Source organism: Pleurodeles waltl, chromosome 11 (genome assembly GCF_031143425.1).
Source record: "Pleurodeles waltl isolate 20211129_DDA chromosome 11, aPleWal1.hap1.20221129, whole genome shotgun sequence".
NCBI lineage: Eukaryota > Metazoa > Chordata > Amphibia > Caudata > Salamandridae > Pleurodeles > Pleurodeles waltl.
Window position 1 is genome coordinate 778,672,177 of NC_090450.1, and position 12,541 is coordinate 778,684,717.

Sequence of the window (12,541 nt, forward strand, 5' to 3'; positions counted from 1 at the left end):
TGCTACTCTGACATACAAAGTGGACATGAATTGTTCTAGGTAATGAAAGTCACAGAGTTTGGGTGTAGGAGACCTGTGCCAAGACAGCTTGCACAGTGTTAGGATGGAAGTTTAGAATGTCCTCTGGTGGCCCTAATGCATCATGTGTGTCATTGTGTTGTCAGAAAATATGTAGTCCTAGGCCACAACGATGTCAGCTCCCCTTCACATTGGCTGAACACTCTTTTTTTATGACCTGTATGTAGCTGTTGATGTGTTTCATCATTGTAGGCCAAAATACTTGGGCCAAAACACTGACATATGTTTGTGTCATACCACCAGATGCATGAGCAAAGGATTATAATGACCCTGTGATCAGAAACAGTTGTACTGCCATCTGTCTGAATCTTGGATTATGTAATGCTGGATTACTTTGGTGTGATATGTGATAAGGCTCAAGCTAATGGCCTAAATCACTTCAATGTTTGCCTATTCTACAGGGTAATGTCTGACAAATCTCTTCCTTCCATGATCTGGAGGTCTGTACCTGTAAAGATGTTCATTTACTCAATATGAGTCAATCATTTATGATTCACAATAGTTCAGACATATTTACAGTCCATGCGCTGAACACTGTAATAAAAGTTCTTCTTTGACCAGGCACCTGTATGTATGTATTTGTGTGGGATGGTTGTAATCTTGAGCTGGACACTGTTTACATGCAGCACATCCTATCTGGAACAAGTACCTTGGATCATCGTTGTATGGTTCACATGGTCTGACATATCTATATAGATAAATGTGAAATAAAAAAAACAGCAGACAATGATTCAGTGACAGGTGATCTTATTTTGAAGCTATGACTAACTGAAAATATATGTGACATAACTCAACAAAAAAATGTGAAGGGGTCAGTCATGGTGAATTGAATCAATGATAGATGCCACAACATTGGAAGTCCAAAGTCCAGAGTACTCCTCCCATTTGAAGTAGAAGGTAGATCAGGATCAGACCACAGAGTTAATGTGTGACACACAAAGGAGGACCCTAAGTAAGAAGATTCTTGCTAGTAGTGGTGGGTGTCTTGCAAGCTGTACCGTCTCGATTCTTTGATGGATGTCCCTGCTTCTAATGGGAATGTTGCAGAGACAGAGGTGTCTGTGGCTGTTTATGCCTCTGTCAGGCCCTCCCATCCTGTGTCTGCCACAGATGTATTTTGGCATGATGTACTTGCCAGGAAGGGGTAGATGCTAGGACTAAAGCCCTGATCAGTGTGGTGTTAATTTTCTGCAGCATCCCTGTTAGGGTGCCCATTTCAGTATGATGGGCAGCCATTTTTTTGATTATGACCCTCTGCAGCAGCATAATATGCCGGAGTTCAGTCAGCACCAGGCCCATCACACCTTGCGAATTCAATAAACGGTGATCTGTGCTCTTTGGGTCCCTATGGAAATACAAAGGATTGTGGTCTGGGAAGGGGTGTGATTTATAGTCTGTTCACTAGACCAAGGTGTGTCAGCTGTGTTGTTTTTGAATTCATCCAATGTGCACTTGTTTGTTACTTTGCTGAACGCGTACCTCAGTGGTCGACCACCATTGGCTAACTTCCACAAGAAGACCGACACAGTGACCTTGTGTTTGTAATCCACTCAGTGGTTGGCTGCAGCACTGATGGCACTGGAGGTTGGACCACCTACATACAAGCTGCTGGGGTGGTCCTACCTGTTTACATTGTAATACAGCGGTCTGTGGACCACCAGCGCAGCAGTCTTTTTAGGACCACAAACATGGCGACCTGTTGGTCCTACGGCCAAAGTCATAATCAGGCTCTTAAATTTTAAGAATTTATAAAGAATTTATAATAATTATATACTGCTAATTTTCTTTTACTATTTGTATGGAAATGTATTTTATTATATACAAACATATATATTTATATGTATCTATATATCTTTATATAAATGTAATTTATCTTATATTAATTTAGGATGGGGGAAATCATATCTGAGTTTCCTAAAGTTTAACATTTTGATATTGGATAGTAAAAATTTCAGTGCAAAATCATACGTGGTAAGTATTTTTGTGTGGTTCAGTTAGAGAAGAGACCACTCCAATCATATCACTGCACATGTGTAAACTCATCTATGCATGGGTATTAGGGAAAGTGTGAGACTAAACATGGTAATGATCAGTTACTTACCAGTAATCTTCATTACTCTGAATACCCTTTTTGTAGAACCACTACTCACTATATGATTAGCTGTGGAGGGCCAACAAGTAGCTGACCACATCCTGGTGGTTGTTTCCTGGGAGCTTTCTCCCACCCCTCCCAGATAATGTTTAGGGGCCCCCTAACAGGGAGCTATACAGAACTTCAGAGGGACTGAGCCCTACCCCTTTCTGGGGCACTTCTCTGTAAGCAAAGAGAAGGCATGGCAAGAGGACGTCCCACTTACATTTCATGGCCTCGGGTAAGCTTGTAATCATGCCCTTTAAGGTATTGTTAAATCTCTCAACTAGACCATTGGATTGAGGGTGATAGGGCGTGGTGAACTTATAAGTTACACCACACACATCCCACATGGACTCCATGTATGCAGACATGATGTTAGTGCCTCTATCAGGCACTATGGGGTCCATTATAACTTCGGCGGACAGAAAAGCCTGCCCACCAAAGTCCCGATAAACAGGTTTTCGCCAGTGCTGCTGCCACCCAGTGGGCCCCATTACGAGTTTCCCACTGGGTCAGTGGGAAACGGCCTACAGCATTTTCTCCAGCTCAAAATAGAGCTGGTGGCAATGCTTTAGTGCGTAGGGTGCAGCAGCACCCGTCGCAATGTTCACTGTCTGAAAAGCAGACAGTGAACATCACAACTGGGATCGCCAGGGGGCCCTAGCACCCCATCTCAACCAGCCGTTTCATGGCGGTGCTACTGCTATGAAACCGCTGGCAGAGAAGGGAGACGTAATCCCCAGGGAAGTGCTGCTTGCACGCTGCCCTGGTGGATTAGGACTCCCAGCACTGTCAGTCCGTCATGTGATGGAAAAGTGGCAGTGCTGGCAGTCCGACCATGACGCTACCGCAGCGGTCGTAATGTGGCTGTCGGACTGCCACATTGGTGGCGGTCCTACCACCACCGTGACCCGACCGGTGTCGTAATGAGGGCCTGTCTCTTTGGGGAACCCCACCTGGGTAAAGATCCCCATCAAAGCTCTGATCATTACAGATGCAGTCACCGTCCTGGGTCTAATTGCCTCTGGGTAGCGTGTGGCATGGTCCACCAAGACCAGGATGAACCTGTTGCCTAGGGCCGTCTTGTGGTCCAATGGACCAATGACGTCGATGCCCACACTTTCAATGGGGGTGCCAATGACGGGACATTGGCTCAGGGGAGCCCTCAGCTTTTCCCTGACTTCCCACTGGCCTGGCAGGTGGGACAGGACCTGCAGAATGTATCTGAGGCTGTCTTTGTTCGAGGCCAAAAAAGTGGGAGACAAGCCTGGCAAAGGACCTGTCCTGTCCTAAATGTCATGCCAGGGGTATGTCATGAGCCAAACCCAGTAGGAAGGCCCACTAACACTGGGGGAACACCAGTAAATGTGCTGCCCCAGTCCCCAGAGCCTTAGGCTCACTATATAGATGATCTTTTTCCTACTAGAATATGTGATCCCCAGAGGCTTCACCTACTGCATGGGCTGAGGCATGTCACTTCAGGCCCTCAAGAGTGGGATACTCCTTCAGCACTTTGTAGAATTCCTCCCTGGTGGGCCCACCATTAACTTGCCAACCTGCAAGCTCAAACAGGTCACCTAGGGTGGCAATATCTTCCCCGGATGGCTTAGGGGCCCCCTCCTCAGGACCCCGTCAACCTCCACAGTGGGAACTTCAGAAGTTAGTTTCCCATGCCTCCTACCCCTCTCCTTGGCAGCTGTCTGGGCCATTCTTCCAGGCTCCAAACGCATTTGATTCCCTTCCCAGGCAGCCATGCGGCCATACAGACCCACTCAGGCAATCCCATCATCTCCAAGTGAGACCTGAGCTCTACCTCTCTCCAGGTAGTGCGCTCTAGATCATTGCCTAACAGAAGATCTATAAGCATGGCAGGACTCACAGCTACTTTCACAGTACCAGGGAGCCCCCACTCAAAGGGAACCACAGCCACTGATAGATTTCTCTCGCAACTGTCTATGACTATGACTTGGTGGAATGTGTTAGTTAGGACCTGCTCTGCTGGCACCAACTGATCCTTGACAGTGGGCATGCAGGCTGCTGTATCACGCAGAGCCTCCACCCGCTGACCATTAATGGTGACCCATTGTCTATACGTAGAAATATTGGTGGGCATGTGGGCTTTTGGCACCATTTCTGAATTCCCCAGGGGCACTAGGATTGCCTCTGCCTTCTCCTCAAAGTTAACTGGGACTACTTCCTCCCCAAGTGGTACACTAGCCAACCCAGGTGTCTGTCCACCAGTGGGGGGCTGTGACCTGTTTGGACATTTGGAGTCGCCCTTAGAGTGACCGTACTTGGAGCACTCTGCACATTGAGGTACAAACCTCCCTGTCTTATGATCAAAGAACCCTTTCTTCTTAGGATCAGACTGGCACTGGTTATCCCGATTTCCGTGAGAATTATTTGGGTGCCTTTAGAGAACCTCTCTTTCTTCTCCTGGGAACTCTGACCACCTTTGTGTGTGTGTCCCAGATACTTTTTTGGACACTGGTGCTAGCCCAGAGGTCCGCCTCCTCAACAAGCTTCCTGAGGTCAGTCAGCTTACTGTCAAGTAGGTGCTGGTGCAACACTGTGAAACAAATACTGAGCATGTGCTCTCTCTGGACTAAATTGTACAACCCAACATAATCACTGACTTTGCTGCCCTGCACCCAGCCATTCAGTGCCTTAATGGAATAAACAATGAAGTCTACCAAGGATTGGTTGGGGAGCTTGCTATTGTCCTTGAAACTTTGGCGATACTTCTCAGGGGTCAGTTCAAATTTGGCAGTCAAAATGGCTTTCATAGGAGTGTACTTGGTCTGGTCCCTAACCTCTAATGTCAGAAGTATGTCCCTCCCAAGTGCAGGTACGTGTTTCCACAGGTCCACCCCCCAATGCTCTTCAGAAACCCCATGTACCCTCAGTGCAACTTCATAAGCAGAAATCCACTTATCACTGTCATCCCCACCACATAACTGGGCACCAAATCCTTGAGTATATAAACTTTCTTGTCTCCAGCAAATCCTGAATGTATGCTGCCACCATCACTGCTGGATTCATATTGCCTAACCTTGAGCTCCAGCTCTTTCAGACTCAGTTTATGAGGCAAGATATGTTTCCTTTCAGCTAAAGCCCTTTCAGCATCAGCCTGCCTTTCAGCTTTCCTCTATTCTGCCTCTATTTTTAACCTTGCCAACTGAAGCTGGAATTCTCTTTTCTCTCTCCTTTCCTCTGCTGTCAGGCCATAACTGAAGACACTGCTTCCTGGTCTTGCAGGAGGAACGAATCCAGGGGTGCCACCCCTTACTGCTGTTGGCAGCTCCTCGGTAGTGCCCTTCTTAGGCTCCCCAACTCATCATGCTCTTGGTTGCGGCACTCTGTCGAGGCCCTCAGCACCTTTTGAAATTCCCCTTTTTTGAAAGCTCTACAGGCAGGTACCCCCATAGCTTTGCAAAAGCCCTTCAGCTGGGAGACTGTGTAATCTTCCAGCTTAGCCAGATCAAACTCTCCAGCTCCACTTGTTGACCCAGCTAGAGACATGATGTATAGGATTTATCAAAAAATGTCAAGTAGGTATCATTCCAGAAAAAAAAACACAAAACCTATTGATTTTCAACTGTGGGTGGGTATTGTACACGTACCTATTGTATGGCACTGCACAAACACAAGCCCTATCCCACTGCTGCCACCAATGTTAGAAATTCTAGTTCGCAGAGGTATACACCCTTGTCCAAGTAGGGACAACAATCGTAGTCAGGGTAAATCACAACACAACCCAGATTATCCTGTGCTCACCCATTAGTTTGGCACAGAGCAGGAAGGCTCAACTTAGAAGACAATGTGTAAAGTATTTGTGCAATAACTCATACAGTAACACAGTGAAGACACCACAAAAATACACCACAAAGGTTAAGAAAAATAGAGAATATTTATCCGAATAAAGTACTGTTGAAACAATGAAAATCCAATGTACATAAGCAAAGTTATGAATTTATAAAGATTAAGGCCCTCATTACAACCATGGCGGTCGGTGAAAAAGTGGTGGTAATACCGCCAACAAGCCAGTGGTAAAAAAAATTGTATTATGACAATGGCGGAAACCGCCAACACAGACAGCCGCTTCAGCACAGCGACCGCCACAGCGGTAGCAATAAGCACTGCGGCGCTAACCGCCAACAGCCAGGCGGAAGACAAGGTTCAGCCCACGGTATTACAAGAGGCCTATCCACCACCTTTTCCGGGGCAGTACCAACAACAACAAAATCACGGTGGAAACAGATCTCAGAAGTCAAAGGACTCACCTCTGGAGACTCAGGGAACAACCACGATGCCATGGAGCCCGAACTGCAGGTCTTCCCCATGCTGGTCTATGTCCTCCTACACCAGGAATACCAATGTCGGCGACAACGACCACGGTGAGTACTGCCGCCTAGCACACAGGGGAGGGGGAGGAAAAAGAGAGTGACACACACATGCAACACGCATCTCCCCTACCCCCAACACCATACACACAAACAGATGCAACAACATTACACATCCACCCCGTGCCCTTCAGGAATAATGCAAGGACAAAAGGAAATGATTAAAGTGAGTGTAATAAGATAAAAATCCAGAAAAATGTCCTCAAAATTCAAAACAGTATTTACAGATATAAAAATGGAGGGACACTGCCCAGTCCATAATGTCCGTGGGCCACAGGGCCACATCACATAGGCCAAGGCCCCATCTTACTCCAGCATCAACACGGGGAGAACACTGCTGGGGCATCAGGTCAAAAATACACAGGCACCACAGGGGGACGGGGAATGAGGGGACACCTCAACTGGGGCCACACTGCTTGGTCCTGGGCAATGCAAGGCCACAGTCTCTCACATGGGTGGTTTGCCCACTGCCTGGTCCTGGGGAGTGCAAAGCCACAGTCTCTCTAGTGGGTGGTTTGCCCACTGCTTGGTCCTGGGGAGTGCAAGGCCACATTCTCTCAAGTGGGTGGTTTGCCCACTGCTCGGTCCTGGGGAGTGCAAGGCCACAGTCTCTCAAGTGGGTGGTTTGCCAACTTCTCAGTCCTGGGGAGTGCAGGTCCACAGTCTCTCAAGTGGGTGGTTTGCCCACTGCTTGGTCCTGGAGAGTGTAAGGCCACAGTCTCTGGTCTTTGGGAGTGCCAAGCCACAGTCTCTCTAGTGGGTGGTTTGCCCACTGCTTGGTCCTGGGGAGTGCAAGGCCACAGTCTCTCAAGTGGGTTGTTTGCCCACTGCTCGGTCCTGGGGAGTGCAAGGCCACAGTCTCTCAAGTGGGTTTTTTGCCCACTGCTCGGTAATGGGGAGTGCAAGGCCACAGTCTCTCAAGTAGGTGGTTTGCCTACTGCTTGGTCCTGGGGAGTGCAAGGCCACAGTCTCTCAAGTGGGTGTTTTGCCCACAGGTTCTGGAGGGGGCCTTGTGCCCAGTGTGCTTCATCCTGGCAAGGATGTGGTGAGTGGATGCCTTCGTCCACTGGTTCTGGAGGGGACCTTGTGCCCTGTGATGCAGATCTTTAGGAGCGCAGGGTCACAGTCTCTCACCTGGGTGTCATACCCACAAGATTTGCAGTGGGCAGGATGTATAACACTCCATGGATGCAGGACTACAGACCATCCGCCCGCAGCGATGGCTGCTCAGTGGTGGCAGTGCCGGAGCTGGTGTCGGTGCTGCCAGTGGTGGGGGGAGGCTACAGCCCTTCGCCTGTAGCCTCGAACGGTTGCCAACTGGGCCTGCTGCTGGCAGTGGTGCTGGTGGCAGTGCTGGTGGCAGTGCTGGTGGCAGTGCAGGTGGTGGTGCAGGAGACGGTGCAGGTGGAGGTGCTGGCAGTGCTGCTGGTGTTGGTGCTGCCAGTGGTGGGGGAGGCTCCAGCCCTTCCCCGGCAGCCTCAGAAGGCTGCCTAATGGGGCTGCTGTTGCTAGCAGTGGTGCTGGTGGCTGTGCTGGTGGCAGCGCTGGTGGTGGTGTTGCAGGTGGCAGTGCATGGGCAGTGCTGGCAGTGGTGGCTGGTGTCAGTGCTGCCAGTGTTGGGGGGAGGCTCCAGCCCTTCCCCTGCAGTCTCAGACAGGTGCCCACTGGAGCTGCTGCTGCTGGCAGTGGTGCTGGTGGCGGTGCTGGTGCAGGTGGTGGTGCAGGTGGCGGTACTGGCAGTGGTGCTGTCAGTGGTGGGGGAGGCTCCAGCCCTCCCCATGCAGCCTCGGTCGGCTGCCCAATGGGGCTGCTGCTGCTGGCAGTGGTGCTGGTGGCGTGTGCTAGTGGCAGTGCAGGTGGCAGTGCAGGTGGTGGTGCTGGCAGTGGTGCTGGTGCGGCCAGTGGTGGGGAAGCTCCAGCGCTTCCCCTGAAGCCTCGAACGGCTGCCCACTGGGGATGCTGCTGCTGGCAGTGGTGCTGGTGGTGGTGCTGGTGGCGGTGCTGGTGGCAGTGCTGGTGGCAGTGCAGGTGGCGGTGCAGGTGGCGGTGCTGGTGCCAGTGCTGCCAGTGTTGGGGGGAAGCTCCTGCCCTTCCCCTGAAGCCTCCGATGGCTGCCCACTGGGGATGCTGCTGCTGGCAGTGGTGCTAGTGGCCGTGCAGGTGGTGGTGCTGATGGTGGTGCAGGTGGCAGTGCTGACAGTGATGGGTGGAGACGTCCTCGGATGGCTGAAGCACCACGGTTTGTGTTGGAGGCTCAGATTCTGTCACAGCACCAGGCCTCCTTTCCCTCCTGCTTGCAGGGGCAGGCCCTTTGCCCTTGCCGTCTGGTGGTGCCTCCTTGCCCTTGCTCTTGCCATCTGGTGGTGCCCACTTGCCCTTGTACTTTCCGTCTGGCGGAGCCTCCTTGCCCTTCCCCTTGTAAGCTGGTGGTGCCACCTTGCCCTTCCCCTTGTAAGCTGGTGGTGCCTCCTTGCCCTTGGGAGCTGGTGATACATCCTTGCCCTTCCACTTGGCAGCTGGTGGTGCATCCTTGCCCTTCCCCTTGGCAGCTGATGCAAGCACACTGCCAGTGCTGATGGGTGTCTCCTTGGAGCCTCTCACACCTGCAGTAGCTGCCAAAACTACAGTGGCCATGGACTGGGTGGCTGAGGTGCTGGCCTGCGTTCTGCCCACCCTGGCCTTACGTGAAGGACAGGGGTAGGGGTAGGAAAGAGGTCAACTGCGGAGAGGAAAAGCTTCTTAGGGACACTGGGGCGGGAAGAGGGTGAAGATTTGGGAGTGGAGGAAGAGGGAGTGGTTGTAGGAGGTGTCTGTCTGTTGTGTTTGGGTGCAGGGACATGGGCTGGATGCTGTTGTGAGGTGGATGGCTGTTGGGTGTCTGAGTGCTTGTGTTTGTGTACTTTGGGAGGAGGGGGCACAGAAACAATGGGAGAGGACACAGGGGATGTGTGCATGGATGTGGGGGTGGTGACTGCCAGTGAAGGGCGTGTAGTGATAGGTATGATCGTGATGGAGGCAGTGGGGGTGGATGTAGTGCATGCAGGTGTGAGTGAAGACGCTACTGGGAGGGAGGTGGACGACGAGGAGGAGGGGGACACTGTGGAGGCAGTGGATGTTGTTATGTCTGCATCTGGATTGGGTTTGGGTGAGTGCCTGCAGGATGATGTGTTGTGCTTGTGTTTGACTGAGCCACTCCTGTGTGTTGTCTTGGGTGCATGCTGGTCTGAATGCGTGCTTCGGATAGGTTGGGGTTCAGGGGAATGGGACTGGGCAGAGGAAGTTGGAGGGGGGAGGCTAGAGACTGGAACAATGGCTTCCATCAGGGAGGAGGCCAGAGCCTAGAATGATCTCTGTTGGGCCACCAGGCCAGAGTGAATGCCCTCCAGGAATGCATTTGTATGTTGCAAATGCCCTGCCAGGCTCGGGATGGAATTCACAATGGTTGACTGCCCAACAGAGATGGATCGCAGGAGGTCAATAGCCTCCTCACTCAGGGCAGCAGGGCTAACTGGGGCAGGGCCTCAGGTGCCTAGTGTGAAGGAGATGCCCACACTCCAGGGTGAGCGGACACGGGAAACTCGCTGAGGAGCTGCTGGGAGGGAGGTGCTGGTACGGGGGTGGTGGCTGTACCTGTTGTTGGGGTGGCCACGGAGCTATCCGCCAACACTAGGGATCTGCCATCGGAGGAGGAATCACTTTCAGAACTGTCCCCTCCTGTCTCCTCTGTGGTGCTCTCCTCTCCCTCGGTCCCACTAGTGCCCTCACCGTCTGTGGATTCGGCCTCAAGGGCCCTGTGGGATGCAGCTCCCTCCATCGCCGGTGCCTTTGCTCCTCCCCCAGATGATGCTAATGCACAGAAGGACAGGATGACAAAACAAAAAGGGGGGGGAAGAGACACAGGATACACTTGGTCAATGGCAGCAACAACACCACCGTTGGCGTACACAACACACTGGGGACAGCCCTACGCACTAGGCTATGCACTAACAGTCCCAATGCTAGTCACCAGGTCATGGACAGTAATACCTAACACCAGTTGCAGCACACCTGAGACCCACAGAGCCCTGCCCAGTAGTGGATGCCCACTAGCTTGCTTGGAGGTGGAGTTCATCAGCCCCTGCCTAACATGGCACCTACCCTGCAATGTCCGACCTGGCCTAGGGGCACCAACAGGCACACATCCCCCACCCAGAGACCACCCCACCACGTGCAAGTAGTATATTGGGACTGTAGTCACCACCTTGTGGCTGCTGTGATGCCCCAAGGGCCCATCCAGCTCCAGATGGGCCACTGCCAGTATGCGGTACATCAGGGGGGTCAGGGTTCAAGGGGCACCTCTTCCTTGTTTGGAGGCCATCCCCAGCTGGGCCTCCGCAGTCTTCCTTGCCCAGCATCACAGGTCCTCCCACCGTTTGTTTGCGACAGTGGGTGCTCCACCTGCCATAGACCCCCCAGGGTCCGCACGTCCTTGGCGATGGCACGCCATTTACCCCTTTTCTGATGGGCGCTGACCTGCAGACAAATAAACATAGAAAAAGGTATCAGTCATACCGTCCAGCCTGTTACACTCATGGCCCACCATATCCCTCCCATCCCCTTACGCACATCCATTGCCCACCATAAATGCTGCACGTTGCCCAGGACCCCTCAACCACCCACCCTTTACACGAGGCCCTCACATACAGCATTCCATGCATTCATGTCCCAAGCATTGTGCTCACAGTGTACTCACCTGTTGGTCTGGAGGCCCATACAGCTTTCGCTACTGGGGTAGGAGCCCCTATCCACTAGTCTCTCCACCTCTGCAGCGGTTAAGGCAGGGGCCCTTTCCCCAGTGACACGAGCCATGGTCGGTTCCAGACACAGGTCACACGAGCACTTGCAGTGTAGGTCCTCTCCTGTTGAAGGTCAGGTAGCAAGTGAGTGAACAGATAGAAAATGACAGTCACATCCGCAGTGGTGCGTACCGTCACCGCCAGCGTACATCACCATTGGCTAATGTAAGCCATAGAGCCCAATGTTAACCAATGAGGAGTTGCACGACGGTACTCGACCGCCTCCCACAATGGCGCACAACGTCAGCAGCATTACCTCATTTACACCTGTCCATCCACACAGGACAGGCGACTGCCATTTCAGGGGAGGCAGGCCATGGCACCTAACTGCGTCACAGCACACATAGGCACATTTTGGGGCAAAACATCAACATACTGTTTCTGTCACAACATGCAATGCACTGTACATTTAGGAAATGTTGTAAACTGGCCAGATGCTCATCATTTTGCCCCCTAGATTACAACCGCTGAGGATCAATAGGAGATGGAGACATCCCCACTGTAGGAAAGTAGCCTCTTTCTAGCCTTGTTACCCCTACTTTTGGCCAGTTTGTGAGTATATGTCAGGGTGTTTTCACTGTCTCACTGGGATCCTGCTAGCCAGGGCCCAGTGCTCATAGTGAAAACCCTATGTTGTCAGTGTGTTTAGTCTATATGTCACTGGGACCCTGCCAGGCAGGGCCCCAGTGCTCATAAGTATGTGCCCTGTATGTGTTCCCTTTGTGATGCCTAACTGTCTCACTGAGGCTCTGCTAACCAGAACCTCAGTGGTTATGCTCTCTCTGCTTTCCAAATTTGTCACTAACAGGCTAGTGACTAAATTTACCAATTCACATTGGCATACTGGTACACCCATATAATTCCCTAGTATATGGCACTGAGGTACCCAGGGTATTGGGGTTCCAGGAGATCCCTATGGGCTACAGCATTTCTTTTGCCACCCATAGGGAGCTCTAAAAATTCGTACACGGGCCTGCCAGTGCAGCCTGCGTAAAATAACGTCCACGTTATTTCACAGCCATTCACCACTGCACTTAAGTAACTTATAAGTCACCTATATGTCTAACCTTCACCTGGTGAAGGTTGGGTGC